The following is a 12,888-nucleotide window of genomic DNA, read 5'->3' as shown; positions in this document are numbered from 1 at the left end:
TATAGACACATTAATTTGGAAAACTATTGCGACAAGTATTCTCTCATCCTTTCTTATCATTGAATTCAGATCTTCTGAACCTTTCCATGGTCACAGATGTATAAAATGAGGCACCATAGGCATGCAGACTACTTCTAGGAACTTTTGTGAAAGAATGGGTCCTTTCAGGAGCTCAGTGAATTCCAGTGTGCTGCCATGATAGGATGACACCTGTTGCAATACCTTCCTATTTTCTTTTTCTGATAATGCATTCAGCAGTGCTCCATATGATGTTCAAAATTTATGTTATTGCTCTATAACTGAATCCTGCTTTAAACCTCTCCTCAGCTTCATCCCTGACCTGTCTGCTGTGGTCCTTGGTCTTCATGATGTTTGTTCACTAATGTTCTCTAACAAACCTCTGAAACCTTTATTAAACAGCTGCATTTATGCTGCAAGAACCCCACATGACGACTACGAAATCGAGGCACGTGACGTCACCTGGTACGGTGGAGCCGGGGTCCCACCCTGGAGCCAGGCCTGGGGTCGGGACTTGTCGGAGAGCGCCTGGTGGCTAGGTTGCTCCTCGCGGGACCCGGCCGGGCCAAGCCCGAACGAGAGACGCGAGACCTTCCCCCAATGGGCCCACCACCTGCAAGGGGAACCGTGAGGGACCGGTGCAAAGAGGATTGGGCGGCGGACGAAGGCGGAGACCTCGGCGGCCCGATCCCCGGATGCTTAGGCTGGCTCTAGGGACGTGGAATGTCAACTCGCTTGGGGGGAAGGAGGCTGAGCTTGTGCGGGAGGTCGAGAGATATTGACTAGAAATAGTCGGGCTCACCTCCACGCACAGCGTGGGCTGTGTAATCCATCTCCTCGAGTGGGGCTTGGACTCTCTTCTACTCTGGAGTGGCCCACGGGGAGAGGCAGCGGCATGGGGTGGGTTTGCTTGTCACCTCCCAGCTCAGCCATCTCGTGTTGGGGTTTACCCCTGTGCCTGAGAGTGTCGCATCCCTGCGCCTTCGGGTTGGGGACAGGTCTCTGACTGTCGTCTCGGCCTACGGGCCGAGCAGTAGTGTGGAGTACCCGGCCTTCTTGGTGTCCCTGTCAGGAGTGCTGGATAGTGCTCCTCCCGGGGGACTCCATTAATCTGCTGTGGGACTTCAACGCCCACGTGGGAAACGAGAGTGACACCTGGAGAGGCGTGATCGGGAGGAATGGCCTCCCCGAACTGAATCCGAGTGGTGTTTTGTTATTGGACTTCTGTGCTAGTCACGGATTGTCCATAACGAACACCATGTTCAAACATAAGGGTGTCCATCAGTGCACTTGGCACCAGGACACTCTAGGCAGGAGGTCAATGATCAACTTTGTTGTCCTATCATCAGACCTTCGGCCACATGTTTTGGACACTCGGGTGAAGAGAGGGTCTGAGCTGTCCACTGATCACCACCTGGTGGTGAGTTGGATCTGCTGGAGGAGGAGAAAGCCGGACAGACTTGGCAGGGCCAAGCGCATAGTGAGGGTCTGCTGGGAACGTCTGGCGGAGCCCTCGGCAAGGGATGTATTCAACTCCCACCTCCTGGAGAGCTTTGATAAGATGTTGGAGACATAGAGTCCGAGTGGATCATGTTCTCCGCATCTATTGTCGATGCTGCTGCCCGTAGCTGTGGCTGTAAGGTCTGCGGTGCCTGTTGCGGCAGCAATCCCCAAACCCGGTAGTGGACACCGGCAGTAAGGGACGCTGTCAAGCTGAAGAAGGAGTCCTATCGGCTGTGGTTGGCTTGTGGGACTCCTGAGGCGGCTGACAGGTACCGTGGAGCCAAGCGTGCCACGGCCCTGGCTGTGGCAGAGGCAAAAACTTGGACCTGGGAGGAGTTCGGTGAGGCCATGGAGAAGGACTACCGGTTGGCCCCGAAGCGATTCTGGCAAACCGTCCGGCGCCTCAGGAGGGGGAAGCAGTGCTTCGCCAACACTGTTTACAGTGGGGGTGGGGAGCTGCTGACCTCGACTGGGGACATTATCGGGCGGTGGAAGGAGTACTTCGAGGATCTCCTCAACCCTGCCATCACGCATTCCCTGGTGGAAACAGAGGCTGGGGACTTGGGGTTGGACTCTTTCATCACCCAGGCTAAAGTCACCGAGGTGGTTAAAAAGCTCCACGGTGGCAGGGCTTCGGGGTTGGATGAGATCCTGAGTACCTCCAGTCTTTGGATGTTGTGGGGCTGTCATGGTTGACACGCCTCTTCAACATTGCGTGGCGGACGGGGGCAGTGCCTCTGGATTGGCAGACTGGGGTGGTGGTCCCCCTACATAAGAAGGGTGACCAGAGGGTGTGTTCCAACTACAGGGGGATCACACTCCTCAGCCTCCCTGGTAAGGCCTACGCCAGGGTATTGGAGAGGAGAGTCCGGCCGATAGTCGAACCCTGGCTTCAGGAGGAGCAGTGTGGTTTTCATCCTGGCCGTGGAACACTGGACCAGCTCTATACCCTCTACAGGGTGCTCAAGGGTTCATGGGAGTTTGCCCAACCGGTCCATATGTGTTTTGTGGACCTGGAGAAAGCATTCGACTGTGTCCCTCATGATGCCCTGTGGGGGGTGCTCCAGGAGTATGGAATCGGGGGCCCTTTACTAGGGGCCATCCGGTCTCTGTACAAGCGGAGCAGGAGTTTGGTTTGCATTGCCGGCACTAAGTCGGACCTGTTATTGGTGCGTGTTGGAGTCCGGCAGGGCTGCCCTTTGTCACCGGTCCTGTTCATAACTTTAATGGACAGGATTTCTAGGTGCAGCCAAGGGCTGGAGGGGGTCTGGTTTGGGGACCAGAGGATTTTGTCTCTTCTTTTTGCAGATGACGTGGTCCTGCTGGCCCCCTCTAGCCAAGACCTACAGCACCCACTGGGGCGGTTCGCAGCCGAGTGTGAAGCGGCATGGATGAAAATCAGCTCCTCCAAGTCCGAGGCCATGGTACTCGACCGGAAAAGGGTGGCTTGTCCTCTTCGGGTTGGAGGGGAGTTCCTGCCTCAAATGGAGGAGCTCATGTATCTCGGGGGCTTGTTCACGAGTAAGGGAAGAATGGAGCGGGAGATTGACAGACAGATTGGTGTGGCTGCCACAGTAATGGGGGCGCTGTGCCGGTCCGTTGTGGTGAAGAGAGAGCTGAGCCGAAAAGCGAAGCTCTCGATTTACCGGTCGGTCTACATTCCTACCCTCACCTATGGCCATGAACTTTGGGTCATGACCGAAAGAACGAGATCCTGGATACAAGAGGCTGAAATGAGCTTCCTCCGTAGGGTGGCTGGGCACTCCCTTAGAGATAGGGTTAGGAGCTCGGCCATCCGGGAGGGGCTCGGAGTAGAGCCGCTGCTCCTCCACATTAAGAGGAGCCAGTTGAGGTGGCTCGGGCATCTATACCGGATGCCTCCTGGACGCCTTCCTCGGGGAGGAGGCCCAGGGGACAGCCCAGGACACGCTGGAGGGACTATGTCTCTCAGCTTCCCCCGGAGGAGCTGGAGAAAGTGTCTGGGGAGAGGGATGAGTACGAGTACAAGTACATTTATGCTGCACTTCAATTAGAGGTGAAGTTTGTTTACTAAAAAGGTGCCCTTTGAAAGCATTTGGTTGCACTGGATCTAATTTACAAAGAAAAGACTAAAACAGGCTAAGTATATGTGCATAAATTTGTCAGAAATTTTGAATTTGCACTGTTTCCCCCTTTTGAAAATAATGCGCTACTTTGCATTGTTCTGACACTCTCAATAAAACACATTAGAATCTGTAGATATTATGTAAAAAATGTTTTAGCAGTATGAATACTTTTGCAAAGCACCATATGCACAAGGCAGGCATATTGAATTTTGAGGTTAGTGTTGGTGGGAAGGCTTGTGTGACTTGGATCACATTTTAGTTCCTAAATTCAAAAGAAAAGTTTATTTTCTCTTCACGTTTCTTCAGTTTTGTTTCTCTTTGTCAGCTCACTTGCTTTCTGAACAGGAGATTTATTGTTGCAGAAGCACCGTGACAAAACTTTGAGCTGCAGGGGGTTGAAGGCAAAGGGATGTGACATCACTAAATTTAAAGCATGGAACTTTGAATGTTATGCATCTATTAAATAATCATAGTTATTAAAAATAAATAATGTAACTTAAGGGCTTGGATGGAGGTTATATAAATCAGTTTAAAAGCAAATAAAATGCAAGAATGCTTTCTATTTGAATGTTTTATATGTCAAATATACAGTTAAAAACATTCAAAAAGAATTTTCCCCTCAGTTGTGAATGAAAATAACATTAAGCTTAAGTATGGCTTTAGGGGTCATTTTCATTGTGATGATGTGATCACATAAGAAGGTAGTTTTAAAAATGCCCTCATCTTTTACCAACAGCTTTTTAGTAGCAGTTGCTTCCAGCACCGACATAGTCCATTTCATGATGCTAATTTTTCCAAGACCAGAAGCAATGTTTTAAGTCTGTCTAATCAAGCTGCCACAAAGACCACCTGTCAGCACATACAGGTCATTCTCAAAATATTAGCATATTGTGATAAAGTTCATTATTTTCCATAATGTCATGATGAAAATTTAACATTCATATATTTTAGATTCATTGCACACTAACTGAAATATTTCAGGTCTTTTATTGTCTTAATACCGATGATTTTGGCATACAGCTCATGAAAACCCAAAATTCCTATCTCACAAAATTAGCATATCATTAAAAGGGTCTCTAAACGAGCTATGAACCTAATCATCTGAATCAACGAGTTAACTCTAAACACCTGCAAAAGATTCCTGAGGCCTTTAAAACTGACCGGACCTTGAGGAAGATTGTGGAGAAGGGCCGATTCCAGATCTTGGGGGACCTGCGGAAGCAGTGGACTGAGTCTGGAGTAGAAACATCCAAAGCCCCTGTGCACAGGCGTGTGCAGGAAATGGGCTACAGATGCCGCATTCCCCAGGTCAAGCCACTTTTGAACCAGAAACAGCGGCAGAAGCGCCTGACCTGGGCTACAGAGAAGCAGCACTGGACTGTTGCTCAGTGGTCCAAAGTACTTTTTTCGGATGAAAGCAAATTCTGCATGTCATTCGGAAATCAAGGTGCCAGAGTCTGGAGGAAGACTGGGGAGAAGGAAATGCCAAAATGCCAGAAGTCCAGTGTCAAGTACCCAAAGTCAGTGATGGTCTGGGGTGCCGTGTCAGCTGCTGGTGTTGGTCCACTGTGTTTTATCAAGGGCAGGGTCAATGCAGCTAGCTATCAGGAGATTTTGGAGCACTTCATGCTTCCATCTGCTGAAAAGCTTTATGGAGATGAAGATTTGATTTTTCAGCACGACCTGGCACCTGCTCACAGTGCCAAAACCACTGGTAAATGGTTTACTGACCATGGTATCACTGTGCTCAATTGGCCTGCCAACTCTCCTGACGTGAACCCCATAGAGAATCTGTGGGATATTGTGAAGAGAACGTTGAGAGACTCAAGACCCAACACTCTGGATGAGCTAAAGGCCGCTATCGAAGCATCCTGGGCCTCCATAAGACCTCAGCAGTGCCACAGGCTGATTGCCTCCATGCCACGCCGCATTGAAGCAGTCATTTCTGCAAAAGGATTCCCGACCAAGTATTGAGTGCATAACTGTACATGATTATTTGAAGGTTGAAGTTTTTTGTATTGAAAACACTTTTCTTTTATTGGTCGGATGAAATATGCTAATTTTGTGAGATATTAATTTTGGGTTTTCATGAGCTGTATGCCAAAATCATCCGTATTAAGACAATAAAAGACCTGAAATATCTCAGTTAGTGTGCAATGAATCTAAAATATATGAATGTTAAATTTTCATCATTACATTATGGAAAATAATGAACTTTATCACAATATGCTAATATTTTGAGAAGGACCTGTAATTATATAGTGAGCACAGCAAGATGTTGCTGTTTAGATATGCTCTCAGTCTAAAAACAGATGCTAGGTGTTTCTGGATTAGCAGCAGATTGCCTGAATTTAACCGTTATGATCCAAAGCTAGAGGTCACCTTTATGCTCTCTATCATCACCATAGAAACTGAATCAGCTAATACAACTGCTGTGTCTGTATGGGTGCCAGTAGTCTGACAATAAAAAGAGTAAAATAGCAGTAAAATATTATTTAAACTGTGCTTTATGTGTTAGATTACTTTTAAGTAAGTTCATAATTCCTACCATTGTGTTGAAATGCGCTTAAACAAGGCATAATACTGAACTCCAGCCTTGAATAGTTTTATCAGAAGCATCTGAAAAGGATCGCTGCTGTGTGTTGTTTGATAGAAAATAATAGGGTTAATATTTTGATGGAACTACTGATGTACATTTCCCTTTATTGTATTACAGAAGTATGCAATATGCATGTGTATTATCATATTTAATGTATTATTCCAAGCACAGGTAAGGAAGTTCAAGACATGCTCCTTTACAGGATCATGCTTTTTTTTGGAAGTCACAAGTTTTGAGTTCAACGGTGTTAAAACATTGTATGCAGCAGCACCTTCGGTGAATATGTTATTTAAAATCTTGTGATTCAGCACCATGATTAGGGTGATTTAATAAAAAAGTAACAAACTTAAAAGTGCAGTCTTAAAACACGAAAGAGACATCATAACCATTGAGGAACATACAGGACACAATTGAGAACAGGCAAAAGAGGAGGATCTGGAAAGGAGCTGACTGAACAAAGGGGTAAAGGAACTGCTGTTATGGTAATCACTAGAACCAGGATCAAGTACAACAGAACACACAGGAGTTGAGTAGGGACAAGAACCGAGGCAAGACAGGGAGAATTTTAATCAGAATGAAACTCCAAGGATATAGGAAATAACTGGACCCTGGATGGTCAACAACCAACTGTTCCGTACTCTTAAATCCTAAATAAAAAACAACGCATCCAAACCTTAACTAAGGTTATCACGGCTTGGTCAGTCTGATCTCAACGTCCTGGTTCAAAGGTCAGCTGGTTTGTCCATTGTCTCATCTCTGTCTCTTTTTCAGCAACCCTTCATCAACCATTTGGTTCCTTTTCACTGGGAGAGAATTCATAACACGACTAGAGAAGAATGTCTCTGTCAAGAATAATGTTCTTTCGAGGTCTGAGTTCTGAGTTTTAACCTAGCAGAGAAAGTATAGTTATTTTTAAAAGAGGATTATTTGACATGTATTCACATGCATTTACATAAAACAACTTAAAAAGCCATTGCCTTTTGAAAATCTCAAGAGCACAGTCTGTGAAATTGAAGATCATGCTTACTCTAATGTCAACCTGAAGGCATTTCTTAACAGGCTTGATTACATAAGTGAAGTGTTAACATCTCTGTATGAATAAATATGTTCAATGTCTATTTTTGTGTGTTCCTACACACTATAGGCATTTTTTAATGGGAAAGAAAAATAATCGGTATAATTTGTCAGCCACTCCTTTAGTGGGTTTGTCCAAGAAATACACACTGAACCTGTACTTTCTATGGGGAAAAAGAAAGAGTATGCAATGTTAATAGCAGTAATAGTTCTGTCAATGGCTTGGTCTAGTAAAGAGACAGAGCTTAGCAAAGTTGCACCAATAATTGCAACTAATAACAGAAGAATTTATTGTGACACTGGAAAAAAAGAGGTCAGCATGTTCTCTAGCAAAATAACCCTATAGAAGCATAACTATAGAAATTATTTCAGCCATTAGGCTCATTGGTAAAGATGCATTATGTGTTACATTTATATTGTTTACCCTATAACAAAAGTTATTAAGAACAAAATAACCCTCATACTTTCTCTTATTGCTCCATTACTTTAATCTTTTTATGTTATTTATTTGTTTGTGAGTGCTCAGAATAATTTTACCCCTGTCTTTTCTGTGGTTGTCATACAAGGAATCCATCAAGCATTAATGTACAGACTGGTATGAGAACATTACAAAAACATATTGATTGTTATTATCAATGAAAATACTGCATCAGTGCTTAATTTATGATCAGCAACAACACTGGGAAGAGAATTATACCCCCAGCCAACCATGAAAGCAGAGATAATTCATATTATCTTAAAGTTACAGAGATTACATCATACTCTGGTCAGTGGTAATGACATTGGCTCAGTTTCAATTTTTGGTACTTATCCTCAAGGTTAAATTGGAGCTTTTATTAAAATAAATGAACACATTCAACCTTGAACCTCAAAAAACATTAAGCAGAATGAAATATAGGTACAACACTGAACAATAACTTATCAAGAGTATACAGTGCTGTAAAAAGAGAGAAAATTAACAGCAATTTCTCTGATTTCTTCTGTTTTTGCTTTTTTGTCACAGATAAAGTGAGTGAAGCAAGTAAGTAAAATTAGCATCCATGTTCCAAGACAAAAGCCAATGATGACCAAAACAAACACATGAACTCCATACATTTGCTAAAACACATCATGATGCTCTCCGAGGTTTTTTGGAAAATATTCAATGGACTGGCAAGGCATAAGTGCAACTTGTTGAAAGGTGACAATCATATTACTGGTATAAAGCAATTATGACAAAACATTTCGGGAAAAGAGCCTATATTGACAGCATGGTGATGGTAGTGTGATGGTTTGGGACTGCTGTGCTTCTTCAGGGCCTGGGGAACTTAATTGGTAGGATCTTTAAAACTGTTCTCTGCAAGTAAAATGTTGAAGAAGAATGACTGACCATTGGCAGCTGGAGATTGATGCAAGTACACCTTTGAACAGTAAAATAAAGAAAATTAAGGTTTTGGAGTGGCCTAGTCTGACTGAGATGCTGTGAGGTTATCTTAATGCTCGAAACACTCTTTAATGATTGCAAATAAAAATAATTCTGCAAAGAAGAGTGGGCCATCATTACTTCATAGTTTTTGCAAACCCCTGAAGGGAGCTGTTACCACCAAGGGTAACACAACCAGCCATTGGGTTTAGGGGGCATTTAGTTTGGCACATAATGCCAAGTTGGTCTGAATAGATTTGTTTTCGTTTTTTTTTTTTGCAGCACTAGAGGCCTTTATTTTTCATAACTTGGCAGTAGGTAGACAGGAAAGTGGGCAAAGAGAAGGGGAGACATTCGGCAAAGGTCAGCAGGTGCGGGATTCAAACCTGGGACAGCCGCATCGAGGACTATAGCCTCAGCACTTAATCCCTACACCACTAGCGCCGAGCCCGATTTTTTTCTTTCTAAGAATGAAATCATGATTGCGTCAGTCAGTGATCTTTGTCTAAGAAGTGAGTTTACAGTACAATTCATAGTATTTCTTGTAGTTTTAACACACATTACTGACGCTGGGGTCATCATGTATCATTATTGTGTTTCATCCATTTTCAGTGACCATTGTTATAACGACAGTAAAATTGTTGACCCTACTTAATACTACTTACAGTCAAGACAACATTCATTTTCCCACTCAAAGCAAACAGAATTTATTTTCTATAAGTAACTAACACATTATTAAGGTCTTTTAGTACAATAAAGTAATCAAGGAGCTTTGTATACTGAGTCCCTCTGTGTGACATTGAAAATGTAGTGGCACATTTAATGTGTAGTAGAACAGGCACTTTAGAAAATCATAATGTCTGCGCACCTTGCGATCGAGAATGAGCGATTTGCACCACCAATTCTTAATGTCACTGGAATGACAATGCCATCATTTGTCGTCTCTTAAAGTAGAAAGTATGTGAGCCACTTCAGGGTGATTACAGAGTAACAAACCTCATTTCCACAGCTATAAGGTTCATGGAAAAGAGCCTGAAGAATTTTTGCGTTAGAATCAAATTCAAGTTTAGGTCAATTAAAAACACAGTAATAAGACATTTTGTCACTTCTTACTGCTGTTGGGTTTTTCTACCCATACATGTTTTCTGTAGGTGTTTCGGACTCTCAGACTATTTTTCATCTTTGCATGTCACAAAAATGGTTATTATGAATTATGAAAGCAGGAAGCAGGCAACAATTACTGAAAGAGTTTTTCTGACAACCTGATGATATGAATAGTAATAAGACTGTGGCGTGAAGTGAATCTGACCCTTAATGGTTGTGTGAGTTTCCACAGAGACACTGACGTCACAGCACCTTTGAAGAGGATGAGCATGCCTCAGAATGGTAATGAACTCACTCAGGTCCCAGATATGTTGTCAGTTACCTGACATTGATGAGTCACCCACGTACAAAAACACAGCAGCAAAACAAAGCCCAAGGGCAGCATGTTAGAAGAGTTGGATGGAGAAAAACAAGACGGAGAGGAAATGTGAACATGGAGAGTGTATTGGTAATGAAAAAGCCAATGAGCTTTTTCTAATCAGGGCTGTTTAGCCTTCAGCGAACGATCCAACATGACGCACATACTGGAGAGTGTTTAGCCCAATGTCCACCTCCCCTTTGGGTCCTGCTTTGTCAGCCTTTGCATTAGAAAAGGTCACAGATGTTTTTCCAACTTGTGACTCAGGACTCTCTGTTGCGATTGTCAATATGAAAAAGTCCACAAACCTTAAAGATTTCTTTACTTTACAAAGAAGCATCAAAACTCTAAGGCCCCCTTATATGTTGCTGTACATAAAGCTTCTGCAGTTGAAACCAGATTTTTAGACATACTGCATGAAAAGGCACAATCATCAGTGTCTGTGTGGTTTTCCTAGCTGCAGCCTTGCACCAGCGGGTGCGGTCGGGCAGGCTAAGGTGTTCGCACCGGACTGCAGCCTCCTCGTCAGGCTGCAGGGGATAAAGGAGGCTGTTTGACATTCTCCGTGCTTCCTAGGTTTAAGTCCTGTGAAAAACTTACCTCCTGAGATGGCTGATCTCTAAAGTCAATCCTCCTTCATGACAACCTACGTGGATACCCACCTGCTTTCATGGTCCTCCTCCACAGTCCCGGCTTTCTCAGTCCCTACCTCCCTGCCAGCTCTTCATGCTCTTTCTAACTGTTCCATGCCCAAGTCTGTAAACATTCTGAGAAGCTTATGTCGCCAACTCACTCACAGCCAGCAATATATCCTAACACTTGCCCCCAGAGTCAGCAGAAGTCTCCTCTGCACCATCTGCAACTCCTGACCCAATAAGAAAACTTATATTCACAGCTGATTGACCTACACTAATTCCTATTTTCTTATCCCCAGACAACTCAAGAAAACAACTGTTTACAATTTTATAATGGGTGAGAAAGTGGATCAGGGCTTTGGCAACCCGAAAACCTCAATTTTATTTTCCTTAACCACTTTGTAACTAATTTGGCTGTTTGATTTGGGTGAGTTTGCATCTGGGAGACCTATTTCTGTCAAAGCTTTAACTTTCTGGCTCTTGTCTTTAATTGTTGCGTGAATATTTCAGCTTAATGTTCTTTCCTTATGAAGCCATCTATTTTGTGAAGCTCGCCAGTCCTTCCTGCAGCAAAAGTGATGCACGGAGGTGATGCTGTCACCTCTATACTTGGTAATCTGGTTCTCAGTCAAGGATGCTTCTCAATGTTTTCTCTAACCTTTCTTTTAATTTTAGTTTCATCAGACCCAGGGACATGTCTCCAATAAATAATGTATTTACTTCCTGTTTTTTTGCAGATGCAATCTAGCTATTGATGTTGTTTTTGGAGCAATGGCTTTTTCCTCACTGAGAGGTTTTTCAGCCAATGACTGTACAAGGCTTGTTTCACAGGTGATGGTGAGCCTCTCTTCGCAGCTTCAGCCAGCAACTGCACAAGATTATTTTTCCTTTGTTCAGAAGAAACCATGTTCATCCCCCCCCTCCCTGACCTTTATTGTTGCTAGACATTCCCATGATATTTATGCTTGCATTCATTTCTTTGTAAAGATGAACATGGCACCTTCAGGCATCTGAAAAGTGTAATCAAGGATAAATTAGACCTGTGGTTTTGTACAAGTATCTTCCTGTTATCTTGGCTGAGTTCTTAGGATTTGTTTCCATGATGTTTGAGGTGTTGCCTTAAAATACATCAACAGCGGTGCTTCCAGTTAGCTGTAATGTTATGAATTAATCAGAATCATAAACTTACAAAGTCAAGATATCATTATCTGGACTTTCCTGACTTATTTAAAGGAATAGTAATCCTAAACTGCTGTACATAAACACTCGACCTTGAAGCAAATAACAAAACACCTCCCAAAGTCTCTTTGCATTTTACAACTAGAAATTGTTTTGGTGTTTTTTAAGTGACCTAAACCTGGAAACATTTAGTCTAATTTAATGTCAGACAGTGAGAACAAAATGGGTTTGTGTCCTTTTACACTATGTGAATATCTAGTTTCAAACTTTATACGTCATAGTAAACTTTCCACAATCCTTGTAAGCATAGATGTGTGTTGTTCGGCAAGCTCGGAGGGTTATTTTGGCCGCTGTCTTGACCCCGCTAAGCAATCGTGGCATATCACCAAGCGGGCAGCAGCCACTTTCAGACTCAAAGGCCAGAGAAGACTGGTAACCTTGTTATGTGGACTGATGTTGCAGAGTGTGGTGTTATGCTTTGTAGTTTAAATGGCAGCAGTATAGAAGCTGCCCAACTCTGACTCACTGTTGGTGAGTTGTGTGTGGTGTGTCAGTAGTTGCAGTGAGGGAGAATTGCCGCAAATTCAGCTATTTAATTAAGCATGTTATCATACAAAGAAAGATCTATGGTATGTTCCCTGAGCACTGCTCCATTTTCATCTATTAGTGTGTTTTTTGGTGATAGAATTATGAGCATAGGCCTCATTAAAAACAATTAGTTTTTTTCTTTACATCAAACTGAAGGTTAACAGCTAAGCTCTATGAAGAGTTTTTTGTGAATTTCTTTATTTCTTACATTGAATGTGTGTGGGCACCTTTCCTCATGGACTCGCTTGAATGTGTGGATCTATGGGTGTATTCACACTTGCCACTTTTGGTCCGCTTTAAACAGACCAGAGTTCGTTTCCCCC

Source organism: Girardinichthys multiradiatus, chromosome Y, assembly GCF_021462225.1.
Source record: "Girardinichthys multiradiatus isolate DD_20200921_A chromosome Y, DD_fGirMul_XY1, whole genome shotgun sequence".
Taxonomy (NCBI): domain Eukaryota; kingdom Metazoa; phylum Chordata; class Actinopteri; order Cyprinodontiformes; family Goodeidae; genus Girardinichthys; species Girardinichthys multiradiatus.
Note: the sequence above shows the minus strand (reverse complement) of the source record.